At 33.2% G+C, this 21,266-nt stretch overlaps 1 protein-coding gene across 4 annotated transcripts in view; it reads left to right on the top strand.

Annotated features, from left to right (window-relative positions):
* The first annotated feature begins 284 nt into the window (after nucleotides 1-284).
* LOC150100871 (nuclear receptor coactivator 5-like) overlaps nucleotides 285-21,266 on the top strand; it is a 201,805-nt gene continuing 180,823 nt past the window's right edge. For 2 of the 4 annotated variants that reach the window (XM_090401698.1, XM_090401693.1), the window contains exons 1-2: nucleotides 285-439; nucleotides 13,528-13,592. The gene's annotated coding sequence lies outside the window, so the exon portion shown is untranslated. Of the gene's footprint in view, nucleotides 440-6,339; nucleotides 6,422-13,527; nucleotides 13,694-21,266 lie in introns of all 4 variants that reach the window. The other 2 variants (XM_090401694.1, XM_090401695.1) reach the window with 2 other exon arrangements.

Genomic DNA, 21,266 nt, shown 5'->3' with positions numbered 1-21,266 from the left:
GAGGAAGAAGATATTTCGTACTGCTTATTTGGTAATTACGTATAGAATTCTGAATGTAATTTTAATACCAAATGAATTACGACAATGTTTGTTCTTAATAATTAATTAAACTTCATTACTGTTCCAAATTATGGACTTTTATTATATTATAATAACATTTTCATTTAAAATATTTATTAAATTATTAAATCAAATGTTTGACAGAGGAGCTGGATTTCTATTTGTATCCAATGTTGTGATTGGTCCTTGCCGGTTTCCCTCATGTAACAATATGTTTCGTTGTATTGAGTGGGTAATGTGATCGAGGCCATTTTGTTCTTCTGGTATGTGTTAATTGTAATAAAGCAATGAGTAAATATTAATGTGCCGTTTACGAATTTACTCGCTTCTCAAAAAGGTTGTGTATGCATATACGTGTCAACAATTTTAACGTTGTCAGGTATGTTATTCATAAAGGTGATATTCTGGTGGATCTGATTTTAAGTTGTACTGCCATGCCATGCATAATAATTTAAATAGTGGATTACGATTAAAATTTTTTTTATTTTCCTTTTATTTTATTTTATCTGTTGCAATTAAAAATATTCGTGTACTATAGGTAAAATTGTCCCATTGTTCTGCGTTTGTATCCAGGGGACAATTGCTAAACCTAACTTGCTTTTTCGGTTTCCGATGATAAGAGTCAAAAGAAATCAAATGTATTTTGTGCTTGTTTATTTTTCATCTTAAAAAAAAAAATAATAATAAATGATATAACGGAAATTTGGGAAGAAAGATGATGTACAAGATTTATTGTAATTACAGTTCAACTCTCAAAATTGACAAATTTTACAGCAAAACTGGGAGCAGTGACATACGCTTTCTTATTCAAAATTGAATAAAAAGTAATTTCCTTTTTTTTTTTTTTGTTTAAGTTGCCGTTTTCAGTAATTACAAATAATGACTTAGAGAATAATGAAAATGTGTAGTTTTGATTTAATGCTTTGTAGAACTTACATTTTGCGAAATGGTTTACTTAATTGTCTTTCTATAATGTATTAGAATTCCTGGACTGGTTGGATATCTAGCTAGCGGTCATTGTCATGCATCTAGTTAGAAGCAAGTAATAAATCTCTCACATGCACACGCATACGACTTATTCGGTTATGACTGCATGCCCACTTAATGGATCGGGTATTTTTATTATTATTGACACCTCATAGTGCATGATTTGTTATTTGGTGAGGGGGGGGGATAATTTGTGAACTACTCTTGGATTAAACTTGGAACTTTTTCAAGCCACTTCAGGGAGTTAGTATGGATTATGGTTTAGCATGATCACATGATATCATTTAAGATGTTTAAAAACATTCACATGTATTGAAATTTGAATGTACTAGAGTGGAAGCCCTTTCTGCTTGACCATAGGGAAAAAGTACTTGTTTTTGAATTGCCCAATAAGCATACTGTTTGTTCTTATTCCGATGCTGGAACTCGAATTCCAAAATTGTATTGATAGAATAGGTTATTGAATATGTTCTGTTGATATTGCATTTGTAACCAACACCAGCACTGCACATATACCAAACAATACATTCCTGTTCAATTAAAACTGAATACTATACTTGAAGTGGTATGGTTCGTCCACTTTGGGTAGCACTTGAAGTTGACTTCCTGCACTCCCATCTCAGTATGATATCACTGTTTGTTGTCCTGGTTATATCAGATTGCATAACACAAAAATAAATACAATAGTTAAAAAGTGGTATAATAGATATAGTAGAGAATAATTGGATTGTATTGGTTGTAAAGATAACTACAGAAATTAACTGACCTACTAGTTTTGCCACTAAAAACTATTGCTTTGTTTAGTTAAATGAAGAAAACTATAAATGCAACGTTGGAAACCATAACTTGAAACACTACTAAGCAAAGTTTTTAGGAACCATTACAGTATGAATAATGTAAACGCCCAGAAATGTGGTAGGTAGCACTAGTTCACCAGCATTGTTTGTAGGTGATCTGCTGAAAAGTTGAAATCTGGTGTCTGAAAGGATCTAATGAGAAATTTTCTAATGTCACAAAGAATTATTCCTTGGTTCTTATTAAGCATGTCATGTGAAGAGATTATTGTGGTCGATTCTTTTATCTGATGAAACAGATGGTTGTTTTCTAAGCTGGGCATGGAGTTTTTGTTCCAATCATTGTCGTATTGTGTGTTAGAACGAGAGAGAGAAAAAGAAATGATAAGCTAACCAACAACAGGTAACCTTTGATGCATTCAGGTTCCTGTCTCATTGAAGAGAAGTTGTTTTTTCTGTTGTTAGCAATATCTATAAGATGCTCTGTTTTATCTGAAAACTTTAACCTATATGAAATACAGGTATCCCTTGCTTAATGCGGATTTGATTATCGCGGCGAAATTAATTACGGCAATCCCTTGATATATGCGCCGAGAGTTTTGATTAATGCGTCTTTAAATTTACCATGCAAAATCATGCTCACACCACGAGGTTGCTAGCCTCGTGGTCATCCAAATTCTCTTAATGATCTGTGTGAGAATGTGAGAGTTTTATTTTTCCCACCAAATACAACATTATTGTTATAACCTATGGACATGGGAGTCATTGCAACTTTCAAAACCTATTTTCTTAAAAAGACATTCTCAAAGGCAGTAGAAACAACAACGGGAGAAAATGCGATTACGCTCCATGAATTTTGGAAAAAATTTAACATTAAATACATACTTAAGAACATTCGTTACTCGTGGGAGCAAGTGTCTTCTAGTTGCATGAAAGCTGTTTGGAAAAGCCTTCTGCCAGAATGCGCTAATGACTTAGGTTGTTTTCAAAATCCTGTTAACAACGTGGTCAAAGAAATTGTTGCAATTGGTGAAGGCCTCGGTTTTGATGGTGTTGATGCAGAAGATGTTAAAGAATTATTGGATTCAAAAGATTTCAGTGACAGACAACGATCTTCTTGAAATTGAACAGTGCACATAGGAAGACAACGAACAAATGGAATGTGAAGATGAGGTTCCAAAGGAAATAACCGTCAAAGAACTGGATGGAATATTTCTCAGTTTAGAATCGCTTAAGCAGCAAGTAATGGATATGGATCCAGATTTTAATCGAAGAATGCTTGTTTGCCGAGTTCTGGAGAGTCATTTTGCTCGTTATCGTAGAATTTATGCCGATAAGAAAAAAAACTAAAACTGTTCAAACGACTCTTTATAACTTCTTTTGATTAAAAAAAAATTGCAGTAACTAATGTAGGCACTAGTATTTATTAAACATTTACTTTACCAATGTAAGGAAAGAAACTTCAGTCTGTAGTGAATATCATGATTTTGTTGTGGAGTGGGATTGGAGAAATGCAATTTTTGAATGAGTTTTTATAAATGCCTGTAGTAGAAGTTGTACTTCATTAATTTTCTCCACATTTCTTAAGATGGAATCTTAAGAAATGTGGAGAAATAAGTGGTGCAGCAAAAATTAATGAAGTAATAACCAGTATATATACATCAAATGTGTGACCATTATCAACAATTTTAGCAATTGAAACACATAGAAAGGATTGTCATCTGCTAGTTTCTAATTCCAGGGTGAATTTCATTTTCTGGAAAAGTTGATGAGATAAAATTGTTTACATTAGTGACATCAGTTTCCAGATGATGAAGATATTGTGTATAGTCTGCTCATGGTTACCATAGCTAGCAGAGTGCCAAGAAGAGTCGATTCATGTTGAAGAGGAGAAAAGAATATGGGATATATGAATTTGTCATGAACACGTGAAATTATGTGCTTTATACATAAAATTTTCCAACTGTTATACAAGCAAAATAGTTAGCACTTCAAAAACTAGAATGTTCATAAAAGAAAAGCTAATTTTCCAACTTGTAATGAAAAACACTCAGCCCATGAAATGGATTTATTACCCTATTAATGGAATGGGTTCACCACCATCTGCCATGCGTAGAAGTGTTGAAGGTTCTCTCAATCTGTGATCAAACTATACTTTTATTCATCAGAATTAATTTAAGGTAGGCTGACTTACAAATTGTTTTTCAATATTTTCCATGAATACGTTGGAAACAGGACCATAGGAAGGTCAAAAAAGCTGTTTGAAAGTTTGGCCATTCCATGTAAAGTAATTTGAGTAGAGGCAATGTGTGAATATCTTAGAGATATCAGGATGGGAACAGATCGTTCATAAGCTCTATAACTTCATCTACAGGGATGTTGGTGAACAAAGAAACAGTGTCTAGATATGAGGATGTCTGATATCATGATGGAAATCTAAGATAGGTTCTGGACAAAATGCGAAGAGTTCTTTATGAAGGAGTCCATATGTCAGATTTGGTTCTTTAACAAAAAGGTGCCCATATAATAAGTGTATAGGTGAGCAATTTTGATCAATGCTTTTTTTCGGCACAAAGATATACACACTACCTGCATACAGACACTAATCAAAGACTAAGTTTAAAAAGCAGGATAAAGGCCTAACTGGACCCTATGTGTGCAGTGATGATATCTTAGGGTATACCAGCTTTGTGAATTTTTGGAGCCCCATATAGTTGTGGAGTTAAAGGATGCATGGATTTTGGCATTTCTTTAAATCTGTTGGCCAGGCGAGTTTGTTATATATGAATTGGTCTCTTATGATTGGCCTAAGTAGTATTGTAGTCTAAGGAAGCATAAGTGGAAGAGCCTGAAAGCAATAACGAAATCTTTGACGTGTAATCTGCTTTGTCTATCCTCATGACTGACATTGCCTTTGTCTGCTTTGAGGATGATGATTTCTTTGTTCTTTCTCAAATTAAAAGTGCTCTTTGTTCTGAATTTGTGCTGCTGCTTTTTTTGGATATATTATAATGGTATTATAGCACCAAACTAACTTGTATTTCACTGGATTTCAAACCAGCATTATCAGAGCACACTACATGTTACAGTTAACACACGGCAATGAGTAAGTGAAACAATGGACAAAAGATCTAAATTCCTAATTTCGCTCCCTCTAATGTTGTAAAAAAGAAGTATTTCCGCTATGTAGGAGTTGATCATATGATACCAGTCTTCCAAATTTTTGGCATATTAATGCAACCATGCTTGTTCAGGTTAGGAGAATGCTTAATTGCCATGGCTGACTAAAAATAATCTTTCTGACCTGTAACGACTTCCGTATATCACATTGATTTTCTTCCATCAAATCCTATGTGATTGTGTGTCTAAAGCATGGTCTGCCGGTCCAGACTTGCCATAATGATCTTAGTGAATGTATTTTTTATGTTCTCCAAGGCAGATGTTAACAGATCTTCCTGTTTGTCCATAGGCCACGTCACAGGGAACTTCATACACTTTGGCATATGCCTGGAGTTTATGAGGATAAACTCAAGGGAATGGAGTTTATCCTTAGGAGAGTGGATCAGAGTTGATAATTTAACATGTGGTGTGAAGGTCATATAAGTTTGGCTATGTTTTATAGGATTGATACTGATAACCTTTTTAAGACCAGTGAAGGAAGGGAGAGAACAAGGGGTCATCCCTGGAGATTGTGTAAGAGTGTGGTTAACAAGGGTGTTAGGACTAGATTTTTTGCTTGGAGGGTTGTAAATGGGTGGAATGCATTGCCAGAGGTGGTTGTGAATGCTTCATCTATGACAGGTATTGTGTGAATAACGGTTAGTATGTCAATGTTGGGTCTCCCGCGATGAGTCTTTTGACTCCATGGAGGCACCTTACATAATAATAATAATAATCTTTTCAGATGTATCTCAGACATAGGGAATAGGAATAGTAGTATATTGATCTTGTGTGTTTGAGAAGGGTAAGTAAGAGAGCCATGTAGTATTTTATCTATTTTATAGGAGTTATAGCCATTGGGCAGAAAAGTATGGAAAAGATATTTAAGTTTGGTGGAAAGAGCTGCATCATTAAAATAAATAGCCCTAGCTCAATATCTTCCCATGAGTGTTGGCTTTCTATAAATGGAAAAAGTGAACTATTTAAAAGCCAAATGACTGATGTGTCAAGAAAAGGCAAACAGTTATTAGATTCTTTTCTGCTGTGAAGTGAATTTTGGTGTGTTTGCTGTTTAGGTTGGTAACAGAAGATCTTTAGATCTTTTCTTTGTTACTGTTTGAATTCTTTCACTTACTCATTGTCGCATGTTAACGGTAACATGTAGTGTGTTCTGAAGATGCTAGTACGAAATCCAGCAAAAAAAATATAAGCAGGTTAATCAACTTATATATAATTTTGTTCATATGGTGTTGTAATATTGTTATAAATAAGTTGTGAATAACATCGTCCAACACCTAAGTTTTTCTATTAGATTTATGTTTCTTGTCTTCATCATTAGGATTGTCAAAGCCTCTTTCTTCAGGCCTTCGAGGCATATCATCTTCATCTGAAGATAGGTCAACCAGATAACATAGAAGAATGTTAGTATGACTAAAATGAATGCATAAAACTTTATTGTTATAGTTTTTCTGTGAAGTTTAAAAAAATTAGAATTAAATAAGTGTTAATAAAAAATAAAACATTTTACTTAATAAATATCTATATACCTGAGTTTATTTGATACCATGCATGCAACCTCCCATTTTCATTCATTTCTTATTGAAAAATCTCTTGATTGAAGCTTATAGATGTTACTTCTGATAATGATCATTTAGAATGTTCCTCTTTAATGCATTGTTTTTGAATATGAAGTCCTCTCCATGAAAGGTAAAGTTATAAACATATATATTTAGTATGGTGGGTGTTGTAAGAATTGGATAATTTGGATCTCTGCTCTAGAGACCAAACTGAGATGTTTTTCTGTATAAGTTGTCATGCCAGCCTAGTTGGCTGAGTGGTTAGCATACCTGTTCTACAGCCAACAGGCTGTGGATTCAAATAACACCGTGGTCATAGATGTTTGTAACTGTCTTTAGATGGGTGGGAACTGAATTTCATCATCCAGTGTGAGACCACTTCACCCACTATAGGAGGTCTGAAGTGGCTCGAAAAAGTTCCATGTTTGGTCTATACAACAAGGATTCTGAACTACGTAAAAATAAAGATACAACCATGATACAAAATGTACTGTAGGTTTGCAAATAGCCTTGTGTGTGGGTGGGGGAGTGCAAATTAAAAAAATACTGATTCACTTCAATAGTTCATTTTATTTTCTCTTGTAGTATTCATTGCCTATACTACTACTATTATCTCTGCTTTGAGTATTTTTATTCCCTTGTTCTAGCCTGTATTCACTAAGTGCATTTGTGCTGAATCCAAAATTGCTTCATTGATGCACTCAATCAGTTTTTTGCACTTGTATTGTGTGGGTTGACTAAGAGTGAAATTCGATCAGTACAGGTGATCTATGTGTGAAAATCTTTAATTCATTTATAATTGCCAAACTTGTTCACAAAGTTCTAGTAATGTTCTGTTCCTTGAAATGAACAGATCTTAAGACATCTTAATCTTTATGGGTTACCAAACCAATTTGGTTACATGTTAGCATTGCTTATTAAGTTCACCCATCCTCAGGAGTGACACTAACCACTATGACATTGAAAAAGAGAAGGTCATTTTCCATGCGCTCATGGATGAATTCTTTGCAGATGATGTCATTTAAAAAAAAAAATATTCTTTAAGTAAATCCAGTCAAGTGTGGTGTATGAGAAAGAAATCTAAATCCTGCATTGTTGGTTTCTCTTTGAACATCATGTTACACTTACCAATGGAAACACTGTATGCTGCTAAAGACCAAGTTGGAAAATGAAAAGAAACACTAATCTGAATTTAAAATATTGACATTGCTTATTTTGTTCCATTCTTTCCTGAAAAGAAAAAAAAATTGTTTGAAACTATCTGTTGTTAAAATGTACATAGTCTTCAAACTAAAGTGCATGATTTGCTGCTGATATATCATTGCTGTAAACAAAGATTTTAAGTTGCTTGGTGGACATATCAATAATAGAGCATTTCCACTGGCCAGAGCAACTAAATCTTATGAGGCCAGCGTATTATGTCTATAAATTCCATATCTTCTCCTGGGTGGCTGGTTTGCCTATTACAGGAGATGAGAAACCAATTTCCAGGAAGAAAAATCTTTGTACCTGTATATGAGACCATCCAACTCACTTTCAGTTCAAAAGCCCTGATAAGGATTTTTCCAACTAAAGGGCCTCATCGATATCAGCTGAGCTACAGTGGCTCTCACAACTTTTAAGGTTCTCCTAATATTAAGTTCTCCCATTAGAGAGTTGATAAATTTGCTTTTTATCAATTTAGCTGAGATCTCAGCATTCTTTGACATTCTGATGATATCCCTTGAGTAGCTAAGAATTTTTATCGACATCAGCACCTTTTCATTTTTCAGTTCAGTTTTTTCATGATCTTTTTTAATATAACTGTTATTTATACCTATCATAAAATTCTTAACTTTTGTCTTTTCTTGTATACTACTTCCAAAATACACATCTTGTTACAAATGCTATAAACACCACATTCAGTTTGAAATAATATTGCATGGAGAGCAGAGCTTAACGTGAAAGGGCTGATAATAAGTTGCGCTTCTGAGGAGAACTTCTCCAGCACAGCTGTATTAAACAATATATTTAAAAAAAAAAAAAATGAATGGATATATTAGAGGCAGTTGTCCAAAGTAGAACATTGTCCTGTGACACCATGAATTTTCACAAAAAAAAAGGGGGGGACTAAGTCTTACAAGAAAAGCTATAGAAGTAGCATGTGCAAAGTATTGCTTATACTAAATTTCCATGGGTGAGCTCACTGATCACAAATGCCAGATAACCAGAGTTCATTCACGGTAATAGTTGCACTGATGCCTCCAACAGTCTAGTTAACATTGCATGAAGACTACATTGTCCAAACTCTAAAGCATGATGCTGTGAATGTCTTACATCATCAATTTCCTAATATGTATCCTCAATGGATATACAGGCTACTATGACAACACTGCTTGATCAAGTTTACATTGCTGGGTCTTTTTTCCTGATCTTTGTATCAGACACTGGTTTTGTTAACCTTTCCTTTCTCATTCCGTTTAAGTGATTGTACCATTGTAGATTACACATTTTTGAATGCAAACAATGTTAAGTTCCTTTCTAATGTCTTCATTTTTAATATGATTCTACCATTGATGCCATCTGTTCAGGCCTCTAATTTTTCTCAGAACTCATATCTGTGGTCTCTAATTTTGGATCCAGTGCTTTATTTCTAATTTGATGAATGAATAGATTATGTGCATCCTTATCTTGCACTTGATTTCACATCAGACCTTTTCCTGTATTTCATTCAGTTCTAACTTCTGACTAATAACTTAAATATAGACTGTATTGCACTGCATAATATTTCATTTATCCCATAGTGTAGTGTTTTGAAAAGCTTCTCTCTAGATACCATGTATGCTTTTTCCAGAGCTGCAAAACTTGTGCAGATCCTTGTTATATTCTCGTGATTTCTCAACTATTTGTGGTAAAGTGAAAATCTGATCCTTACTGCTATTTGATTTGAACCCAACTTATTTGTCTGCAAACTCCTCTTCTACGATTTTTCTTAGCCTTTTCTCAAGTATGTTTGCATAAATCTTACCAGGAATTCCCCAGTAGAGAAATTCTTTTGCAATTCTGATATTAAGTTTTATATGGTAATCAAAAAAGTTCATGCAGTTTTTCATAATAAAAATTAAACAACTGCAGAAATGTTCATAAAATGTTTTATTCACTAAAATTGTACTTCATAATGCAACTTTTTTCCCAGCGAGATGTACAAGTTTATAAATTCCGCTTTTATAAAACATTTTGTGTTTAGATGTAATAAACCTAGCAATCTCTGTTTTTTTTTTTATTGTGAGACTGTCTATTTCACGTGTGATTATATAATGCCAAAAAAAAAAGTGATAATCGCTTGGAGAAATGCCAGGAGAATATGGAGGAAGTATCTCCCATCCTAAAGTACAAATCTTCTCATGGATAAGTTTTGCAGTATGAGGTTTTGTGTTGTCTTGTAAGAATGTCACTTTTTTTCTGATTAACTAATCCTGGCTGTTTCTGAAGTAACGCATCCTGCACATGCTCAAGTTGCATTGAGTAGATCTCGGCCGTAATTGTTTGGCCCACAGCAAGAAACTCATAGTGGACAATACTGGCTTCAGTCCACCACATGCAAAGCATAGTCTTCTGAGGATGAAGTGGTGCCTTAGAAGTATGCAGTACTGAATCATTTGGTAACAACCAATGATAAGTTTGCTTCCTGTTAGAGTACAAGATCCATTTTTCATCACAAGTGAGCTAATAATCCAAAAATGGCTCATTATTATGACATGAAACAAGTGAAGAACAAATTGATAGCCTTTGAAGTTTATTGTCATCTGATAATGTATGTCGGATCCATTTGCTTAGCTTTCACGATTCTCCCAGTTAATGCAAGTGTAAATGAATTTTTTCACCACTCACATTAAACATTTTGTGAAAGTTCTTGACATGTTAAACTTTAATTATTTTCAACAGCGACATGTCATTCTTCATTAACAATGATGGAGGATCTTCCTGAACATGGTCCATCTTCAAGTGATTCGTCACCAGAAACATTTTTTAAGCCATTTCTGTGCAGTATGTTCTGCTACTGCATCTTTTCCAAATGTCACACACATCTTGGGACGCTTCTGAAGTCTTCGAACCGAGTTTAAATTTGTAAAGCAAACAAGCCCAAATTACACTAGGTTCAACTGACATTTTACAAGGATTCAAAGTCACAGAAAAAAAACTACACGCCAAAGTTAGGATGCACTGATTGGCTGACACGTATCTGTGCTTTACGATGCACATAAACAATTATGCTCTGCAAACCAGTACCAAATAAAATGAGTCATTGTAGCAAAGTCTACCGAAAACCACAAACTTTTTTTGTTACCTGATAGGTTCCCTTTTCATAGAAGGGGACTACGAGAGCTCTACTCCAGTTATCTGGAATTTGTCCTTCTGACCAGACCTTCTGAATTTTGCAGTTTAGCCACTACAAAATTTTTATACCTCCAGAGTTTGACAAGCATTAGCCTAAAAACTGTAAAAACCTCTATACAACATCTTTTGGTCATTTTGCTCGTTAGGTCATTATAATTTGAATTGTTTCATTTACTTATTGTCATATTTGTATTGTATCAAGTAGTTGTGCTCTGCAAATGCTGGTTTGAAACCCAGCAAAGTATAAATCAATTAACATCTCTTCATATTATTTGTTTTTTTATTATAATATGATTTAAAAGAGATGAATGATGTCAACACCTAAGCTTATCTACATGGTGGATTGTGAAAGCTTTATTCCCCAAAAGTATTGCGTGCAACTGATGTTTCTGATTCATTTTTCTAATGTGGTTCTGTCTTTGATTTGAAAAGAAGGTAAAAATAGCACAGAGTATTTCTTTCAGAACAGCACAACAAAGGTGTGTTTTGTGAATGAATGAATGAATAAAAAGATAACAAATTTCCACATATTTTAAAAGTTGAAATGTTAAAGTAAAATGGGGGGGGTGCAGCAGAGAGTTTAATTTAATTGTTTCTCAATATGTGCATGGGAATTTCTGTAGGACTTTGTTTTAAAAAAAGAAAATGGCATAGAAATATGGGAAGCTACTAATTTTCATGATGAACTGTGGTTAAATAAAATCTTAATTTCCTGCTATATTTCCAATGATTTCCAATCAATGTTAATATAGAAGACTGGCAACTCTTCTATATTAACTTTTTTTAATGTTTTAATATTTTGTTATGCCATTTTAAATTGCATTACAATTTAAATTAAAAATTGTAAATTAAATTTTAAATTTTTGATTAGTTATTAAATTTTATATTTATAGATACTTATGGCTTATGCATGTAGAAAAAAAAAATGATATTACATCCAGTGTAACGTGGACATCATCAGGGAGAAAGATTGGTAACTACATTGAAAACATGAATCATAAGAATAAGAGTTCAAAGGAACAACTGTAAAAATTTGTGCAGATTAAATAACCTAAAACCAACACCAGAAAAAAAAAAAAAAAAAAAATTATGGATCGCTAATAGTAACCACTTCCTAAAACTTGGAGATTGGCATACAGCCAGTGGTTAAGGTTTAGAGACAATTTTGTAGCATTTCACATGTTTTAAGAAAAAGACCATCAAATTTGAACCTGCTGGAATGAAAAATCTTTGCTTGGTGTCAAAGAAATCTGTGGTTAGTGTTAGCAGCATGAGAAACAAGGCTGGACTTGTCAGATTCTCAAAATGCAATATAGTCTTGATATTCTTGGATTTTAATCAAAGCAGAGCGACCAGTCTTTTGTAGATGGTGAGAAAGAAGACAGTTTCCAAGCTGGTTTGAAGAGGTGTAAGAATGAATTTGTGAAGAATTCGTACTATTCTGAGGTTCTTTTAAGGTAGGGGTATTGAAATTCTTTTCACATCAAATTTGTAGTCAGATCAATGGATGATGATTATTGGTAATGTTCTGAATGATAATTATGTTGTAACCATTAGACAGATTGCTTTTAATTTTATTTAATTCACCTAAACAAAAGGAAATCAGAAGTACATATTGCATGAACTCTATGTATGAGACTTTTGATGATACCTGCAATGAATGAAGGAAGGTGTGAAGACAATTGAGATGTATCTGCTAGTAAAGGTTGGTTTTCAATAAACTTAAAATTCAACATGAGGCGTAGGATTTCAAATGATTAAGGTATCCAAAAAAGGCAGGCAGTTAGATTCATGTTCAGTAATGAACTTGATGCAAAAGTGAAAAGTGTTTATTTTTTTCCAGGAACTGAAGTAATTCCGACCTCTAAAGGCAACGTCAACATAATGAACTGTATACGAAATTTAGGAAGAATAGTGTTGAAGAGTTATGTTCTAGATGCTTATAAAATAATCACCCAAAGCTGGTAAGATAGGATTGTTCTTTCAATTTATTTGAACAACTTGTCCTAACATGTAAAATAGCCTGCATTGATGGTGAATTTAAATAAGTGTGTCTTCAGGAAAATCAGATTGCAAAAATTGAAAAGTCTCTTTTAGATATGGTGACTATATCAAACAAAACCATAATTTCATTATTAGACAGGTATAGGTCTTTGATTTTCTTTTTCAAGGCAGTGCGGGTTTTTATTTTAAGAACTAGTGTGGACAGTGAGATTCCGAAGATGTTTTGCAAAGTGGAAGAGCTTATTCTCGTGAATGATGTTTTGAATGTAGTTACAAGTTGCTCCCTCTCCCCCTGATGATGGCCATATTACATTGGGTTAAATATGAGTTCTTGAATAAAATTCTATATTTTTCTGCATTTGTAAGCTGCATAAGTATCTTCAAGTATGTCTAGTACTTCCATTAAAACATTTGATTATAAAATGTTATGAATGTTTGTCTAGAATCGACTTTTAAATCAGAATTCTCCACTTCTGTTGCTGCCTCTAAATCTTTTAATAATGTACTGTTATTACATGAAAATAAATTAATATTTTTCATTTTTAAGTCTATTTGATTATTTTTTATAGGTCTGTTTTCCAGTTGAGGATATCACTGTCTTTCATAAAATTTGGGCATAAGCATTGAAGCAAAAGTTAGCACCTACATTAAGTATTATTTCCGTTACATATTTTATTTTTTCCTAGGCAGTGGTGAGCTACACTCAATCACTCAATTTGCAATTTCTTGTGAATGGTTAGTTGAATTCTAAACCAGTTTTAGGACTTAGGCTACCACTTGATTTAAAATTTATAATTAAACTGTTGTTTACAAAAAAAAAAAAGTATTTTTTGCTTTGATACAATGCTGTTTTATTTGTCTAGTAATAAAAATTTAGAGATTAGATTACAAAATTTTTAGCAGCTCACTACTGTATAGATGTAACATTAATCCTTTTGAATTATATAAGTTTAGCCACCATACTTTGTTTGTTGCTAAGAATTTTGCAATACAAAATGAACATCTAGAAAGCACTGTATTAACTATAGTGCTGATATTAGTACAGGAAGGCCTTATTTTTTGAAGGGGTTAGGTTCCAAGCCAACTTTTTGTAAAGTGAATCATTCATAAATTGAGATAAAATTGTGTTTAAATGAAATTGATTTTTAGTACGAATGACTTTTTCATCATCTTCATTTATTTCATTTTAAATAAGGACTTTGCCTTATCCATGATTACTGTTTGAATTACAGGAATGTTTATTTTGATTAATATCGTCAATCTGCAATACTAATAATTTTTTCACTTTTTCCTTTACTTCATTTCTTGAATATGATGCTTTGACGTTTTTGCATTAACAGTTGAATGTGAATGCTTTATCTTATCTTCACTGGTTATTTTTTTGAAACTGTAGAAGGCATTAACTTCATTGCTTTATACACACATCTTAATGATGCTTACCTGATTCGATGCATCGAATCACTTCCATTTTTTTCCTTAATGGTAAGTGATTTTCTGCTCTAAGTTGAGGATGACGTTGAATAGCCTCTATGTTGACATTCTAAATGTATTGTTTAAATACAGTTGCATATTTTACAATCAAATTAATATGATTTTGAAATGTTCTTTAATTCAAATCTTTGTAAATAGAGGAATTATTAAATGGGGACTTCCTGTGATTGGATATTCTTGTTTTTCATTGAAATATACTAATTTGCAGGCCTCCAAAAATCCACTCGCCAGGAGTGAGTTTTTAGAGACAAGTGGCACATGAATTTTCAGGCTCCTTCTAAAAGCATTCAAAAATGTTAGTTTCTTTGCATAATTGACAATTTTTAATTTTAAAATATCATCTCATACACTGTCACAAGTTATTTGATAATAAGTTGCTGCCAACAAATTTATTTGAGAAATTTATTTCCATAGAGTTGGAAATAAAACTTGTGGATCTGAAATCCTAATTTGAACACCACAGCATTTCCTTTTAAGGAATCGCAAAAGCTTGCAATTTTAGTTGCCAGTTTTCTCTAAAAGGCATAAAACCAGTTATCTTCACTTCTGTCCTTTTATCTCCTTTAAGGTTCAGAACTTTTTCCTTTCTGTATTAAAGACTAAGAAATAACGAAGTCATTAAAAACTTCTCCAACCATGTCTTCTTCACCCACGAGTTTTTCTGTTGGCCATTGTTGTAACACAACTGAACTTTTAAAATGTTATATATATATATATAAAAGACATAAATATCAGCAGTTGAGTTCCAAAAATCAACTCTCATTTTTTTCTCTCAGCAGTAATATGGTGTCCTCTTTACCTCACAATTCCAGTCTATTCAAATCATTCTGCATATCTGCAGCACTCCTGATTACCCTACCTACCTATCTATGCATCGTCAGCAAATAGTTGTATGTTACATGTCAAATCCTTCCCAATGTCATTAATGAACAGATTTAATAACAGTGGACCCAGGACTGATCCTTGAGGTACCCATTGGTTACCTTGAATCTTGCAGATTCACACCTCCATATACCCCTTTTTGATATCTGATCTGTCAGTCAGCCATCCTCTTATCCATGCCAATAGTTTATAATCCAATCCCATATTCTCCAATTTATGCATCAGTATCATATGACAGAATACCATGCTGTATCTTGTCAAAAGCCTTAGCAAAATCCTAAAGTATCATAGTGTATCCATTCCCCCTTCTCTAACTCAGTGGTAACATTATTATAGAATGTGAGCAAATTGCTCAAACATGACCTTCCCTTAGTCAACCCATGCTGTTCATTGCAAAGTAGAGATTCTTTGTCAACCCATTTCTGAATGTGAGCCCTAACCAGACTTCTGAAAAATCTTCACCACTACTCCTGAGATACTGATCGGTCGATAATTGGATACATTGATCTTTGCATTACCCTTGTGTAATTCGATACCATATATTGTTACCACTCCTGTGTAATCTTCCCTGTTCTGAGACATTATATAGCCTGGTCAAGGGAATAGCCAGTTCAGCTGAACACATTTTTAGCATCTGTGCTGATATCTCATCAGTTCACATTGCAGAATTCTTATTCAGTTTGTGCAATAGTTATAGTACTTCCTCCTCATCCACATGAGTTTCCTCATATGGTGAAGTTGTAGCATTGAGTTCAATGTTGCATATTTATTTATTAAATATTTATTAACTTAAAAGCTAATTTTTTGCTGATATTATATCCAGCATCTTCAGAGCACACAAACAAAGTTTGTTACAAATGAGAGACAACCACAATTCGGTGTAACAGTGGGCATTAGAATAAGTAATTGCAGCGTACAACACAAGACTAATGTCCTAAAACGCGCCATCTAAGTTAAAAAAAAAAAAAAAAATAGTAGTCCAAAGTTTTGAAAAAAATATAGTAGTCCTTGAAAGTTTTGAACAAAATAAAAATAAATAAAATTAAAATAAATATTAATTTGGTCTTAAGATGACAGTCTCCCAAATCTTTTTGGTAGATTTATACAGCCATACTTGTTAAGGTTTGGAGTGTGTTTTAAGGCATCTGTTGATTCCAGGAACAAACTGACTTGTAGAAGCTTCTGTGCAGCACTTTTGTTTTTTTACAATTGATCCTGTGTTCCGGAATATCCAAAGCATGGTCTGCCAGACCCGACTTGCCATAGCGAAAGTGCCGGATATATTTTTTGTGTTCACTGATGCGGATGTCCACAATTCTTCCTGTCTGTCCATAGTAGGCTCGATGACAAGAATAGGGTACTTCATAGACTCCTGCATGTGATAAAGGAGTGAATCTGTCCTTAGGTGAACGGATGAGAGTTGCTAATTTCACATACGATGAGCAGTTGGTGTTTGTTAAGCACCCTAGATATCTTTTCAGATGTGCCTTTAATGTATGGAATGGTGATAGTTTTGTTGTAGTCTTCTGTGGTAGATAGTGTGGGGGATTTCTGGGTAGCATTTAGTATTTTTTCTATCATATGGGGATTATAGCCATTGGTTAGGAAGGTTTGAGGCAGGTGAGAAAATTCAGCAGTGAGAGCAATGTCATTGGAACAGATTGCTCTAGCTGTATGGGTTAGTGTTTTTAAGATACCATATTGTTGAGAAGGGTGATGGTGTGATTGTTTGTGTAAATATCTCCCTGTATGTGTGGGTTTTCTATAAACTGAAAATGATAAGGAACCTTCTGGAAGACGTGATCAGTGTGTCTGGGAAGGGCAGGCAGTCATTGGCTTCTAGTTCCATTGTAAAGTGGATTTTAGGGTGCTGGCTATTTAGATGCACTAAAAATGTATTCAACGTGTCTGGGCCATGTGGCCAAATAGCAAACACATCATCATAGCGTAGCCAGAGACCTGTGTTGATAGCTAGCTTTTCAGATGTTCTATGTAGAAGTTGGCTAAGGGGGGGAGAAAAGGGGGGGAATCCCATAGCTTGTGTCAAATATACAAACAATTAGATGTCCCATCTAATTGTTTGTATATTTTCCCTTTCCATGTAAAATATCCTGCCTGTACTATGAATTTAAATAGCTGAAATATATTAGCTTGTAATTGTGAATTTAGTAAGTTAAGTGTTTCAGTCAATGGTACATTAGTGAATAATGAGGTTATATCAAAACTCACCATTAGGTCTGAACTATTTAGGGTGCATTTTTCTAAAATACTTTTTAGGTGGGTAGAATTTTTAACAAAAGAGGGAAAGAGGGAGATTGTTTGTGCAAGTGGTTAGTAGTTTGGCTAAATGTTTAGCTAGTTTATATGTAGGACTGTTTATACTATCTTCAATAGGTCGTAAAGATGTACCTTGTTTGTATATTTTAGGAGCACCATATATTCTGGGTGTTTTGCTCTCAGGGGACCCTGTAACCCCTAGAGAGCGCGTCCACTGGGTGGCGGATAGGGGAGCCCACCGTGTGTGTGTGTGTGTATGGTGGGGGTGGTCCGAATATACTGAATAAGGACTCATGGTCCAACAGGGCCATAAGGGGCAATCATCTTGATTGTAAGGGAAGCGGCACTCCCATGGACCTCTAACTGGATCTATCCTCCCCTTCTTCTACTTTGAGGAAGACCCACTTACTTTAATCTTTCCTATAAGGCCTTATCAGTCAACTATTCTTACTTTATGACCCTTGTACTATTAGAGTACTCGAGGGCCATGGGGTCTTTTCATTTCTGGCCTTACAACTATGTTCTCTCTATAAACCTTACTATATTTCTTCTATAATCTACCCTTTCCTCTTCAATATATCCTATTCCTCCTATGGGTTTAAATTTGGAAAGGAGAGTTCAGAAGCCTTAAGGTAGCAGCCCTACCACTGAACTATTCCATCGTCAAGCTAGTCCCCTGACATGGAGAGCATAACCATACTTGTAAGCTGACAGAAAAAGATAATCAGATTGAATCTATGGGAAACGACCCTGGAATGGAAAAGGGAAAACGAAAATGGAAACGACAAAATATAATACACATAGCAAACTGTAATGTAAGAGGAATAGCATATAAAGAAATAGAATTAGACCAGTTATTAAATGAAAGAAATTTTAAAATAGCAGTAATCACTGAAACAAAAAAGAAATTAAAAGGAACTATAAGAACTGAAAATTTTAATGTGATATACAGTGGAGTCAACAGAGACCAAAGAACACAAGCAGGAGTCATGATTTGGATTCATAACTCCCTTTCAAAACAGTTAAAACATTATAAATTATGGAATGAAAGAATAATAGAGGCTATTTAACATTAATTAGTTTATATGCCCCAGAAGAAGGAAGAGAACAGGATAATATTGATTTTTATAATCAGCTACAAAACATATATAATAAAATAAATAAAAATGATTACATAATTTTAGCAGGAGACTTAAATGCAAGAATTGGAAACACGAAAATTAATAATAATATAGGAATACATGGAGAACACACTCTAAACAGAAATGGTAAAAAATTGATTGACTTTGTAGTTTATAATAACCTAAAAATAATGAATTCCTTCTATAAACATAAAGACATACATAAATATACTTGGGCAGCAAGAGGATGGAAATCAATATTAGATTACTTCATATTAAATGAAAAGACATCAAAATTTTCACTAGATGTTAGAGTTCACAGAGGATATGAAATAAGCAGTGACCACTTCCTTGTTAAAATAAAATTAAGATTACCACCTAAATGGCTACAAGTAACAAGAACAGAAAGAAAAATTGAAACATTTGTTTATAAAACTGGACTATTGAATGACAAATGTACAATGGCTATATGAACAAAGAATTAACCAATATCTAGATAAAATAAAACAAAATGAAGAAATAGAAATAGAATGGCTTAATATAAAAACGATACTAAATGCAGCAGCAAATGAAAGCTTAGGAAAGACCAAAAAATTCAATAAAAGAAAAAAACTGAAGATCTGGAATGATACAATCAAAGAAATAATCAAAAAGAAAAAAGAAGTCTATCACAAATGGTTAAGCAGTAAAAGATTAGAAGATGAAATAGAATATAAAAGAATAAGAGCCATAGCTAAAAGAGAAGTCAGAAAAAGACATAGAGAATCATGGAATAAATTTGTTTCTAATTTAGAACATGATTTATATAAAATAAGACCCAATGTATATAAGATTTTGAAACACCTAAATGCAGATACCAAAGAAAACAAAATTAAACACTGAATTGAAATTAGAAGAATTTCTAAATTACTACACAGAACTGTGGACAGACAAATATTTTAAAAAAGACAACTGGCAAACAATTAACGAAAATGAAAAGGAAATAACTGAAGAAGAATTGGAAATCATCCTGAAAGAAACAAGAAACGGAAAATCACCTGGAGAAGATAAGCTAGGTTCAGAACTATATAAATACACAGGAACAAGATTCAAAGGAAGACTCTTATTATTTTTAAATAAAATTTACTCAACTGGTATTCTCCCAATAGAATGGAAAAAAGCAATTGTGATTCCTATCTTTAAGAAAGGTAATAGAGATGACCCTAAAAACTATAGAGGTATCAGTATACTAAATTCATGTTACAAAATATACAGCAGAATCTTAAATAACAAACTAATGAAATATTCCGAAAACTTTATTCTAGAGGTACAAAATGGATTTAGAAAAGGTCGATCATGTATAGACCCAGCCTTCTGCCTAAAATTAATAATAGAGAAAAGAAGAGATTATAATTTAGAAACACATTGCATTTATTGACTTTGAAAAAGCATTTGACAAAGTTAAAAGAAACATATTATTTAACATATTAAAAGAAAGACAAATACCAAATAATATCCTAAAAGCTGTCACAACTATATATGAAAATAATCAAATACAAATAAGATTAAATCATGAGCTATCATATACAAGAGAGATAAACCAAGGGGTCTGACAGGGATGTCCCCTCTCAGCAACTCTTTTTAATATCTACTTAAATGAAATAATAATAAAATAGAGTAAAAATTTACATCAAGGAATTAAACTTTCACCTACAGTTAACTTAAACACTCTCCTCTTTGCAGATGACCAAATGATAATTACAAATTCTGAAGATAACTTACAGAAAGCTATTTTAAATCTAAATGAGATATCCAAAGATTATGGTATGATAATATCAACGGAAAAATCAAAAACTATGGCCTTTAAAGGACAAGATCCAGCAAGAACTAAAATAGTATTAGATAACAAGATCTTAGAACAGGTGAATTCATTTAACTACCTAGTATGTATGATCACTTATGAAAATGAAAAAGATATAAACATAAAAATTGCAAAATATTTAAAAATAACAGGAGTAATTAACTCTATATTTAAACCAAACCTAGTTCAAAAACAAACCAGGCTAAAAGTATACAATACAATAGTCCTACCGGTCTTAATGTATGGAAGCGAAATCTGGACAATAAAACAAAAAGACAAAGATTAACAACAGCAGAAATGAAGTTTATGAGAAAAACTGCAAAGTATACCCTATTTAATCACAAAAGAAACAAAGATATTATGAAAGAATTATACCAAGAACCAGTAATTAAAAAAATTAAAAAATATAAACATAGATGGATGGAACACGTTCAAAGAATGAAAACGAAAGATTACCAAAACAAGCCTTAAAGTACAAGCCATTAGGAAAAAGAAAACCAGGACGTCCTCTTAAACGATTCAACGATGACTTCTAAGGCCGGAACAGGCCATACTAGGCCTAAATCCTTGATACGTATGATGATAATGATGACCACATATTCTGGGTGTTTTAACATGAAAGGGTTTGAGTTTGTTGACTGTTTCTTTTGGCCAGGAAGTGACTTTGTTCAATAACTTGCACACCTTATTCTTTTGT

This window comes from Typopeltis vanoorti, chromosome 12 (assembly GCF_054136105.1).
Source record: "Typopeltis vanoorti isolate ZY-2024b chromosome 12, IOZ_Tvanoo_1.0, whole genome shotgun sequence".
Classification (NCBI taxonomy): domain Eukaryota; kingdom Metazoa; phylum Arthropoda; class Arachnida; order Uropygi; family Thelyphonidae; genus Typopeltis; species Typopeltis vanoorti.
Note: the sequence above shows the minus strand (reverse complement) of the source record. Positions and strands in the feature narration are given on the sequence as shown.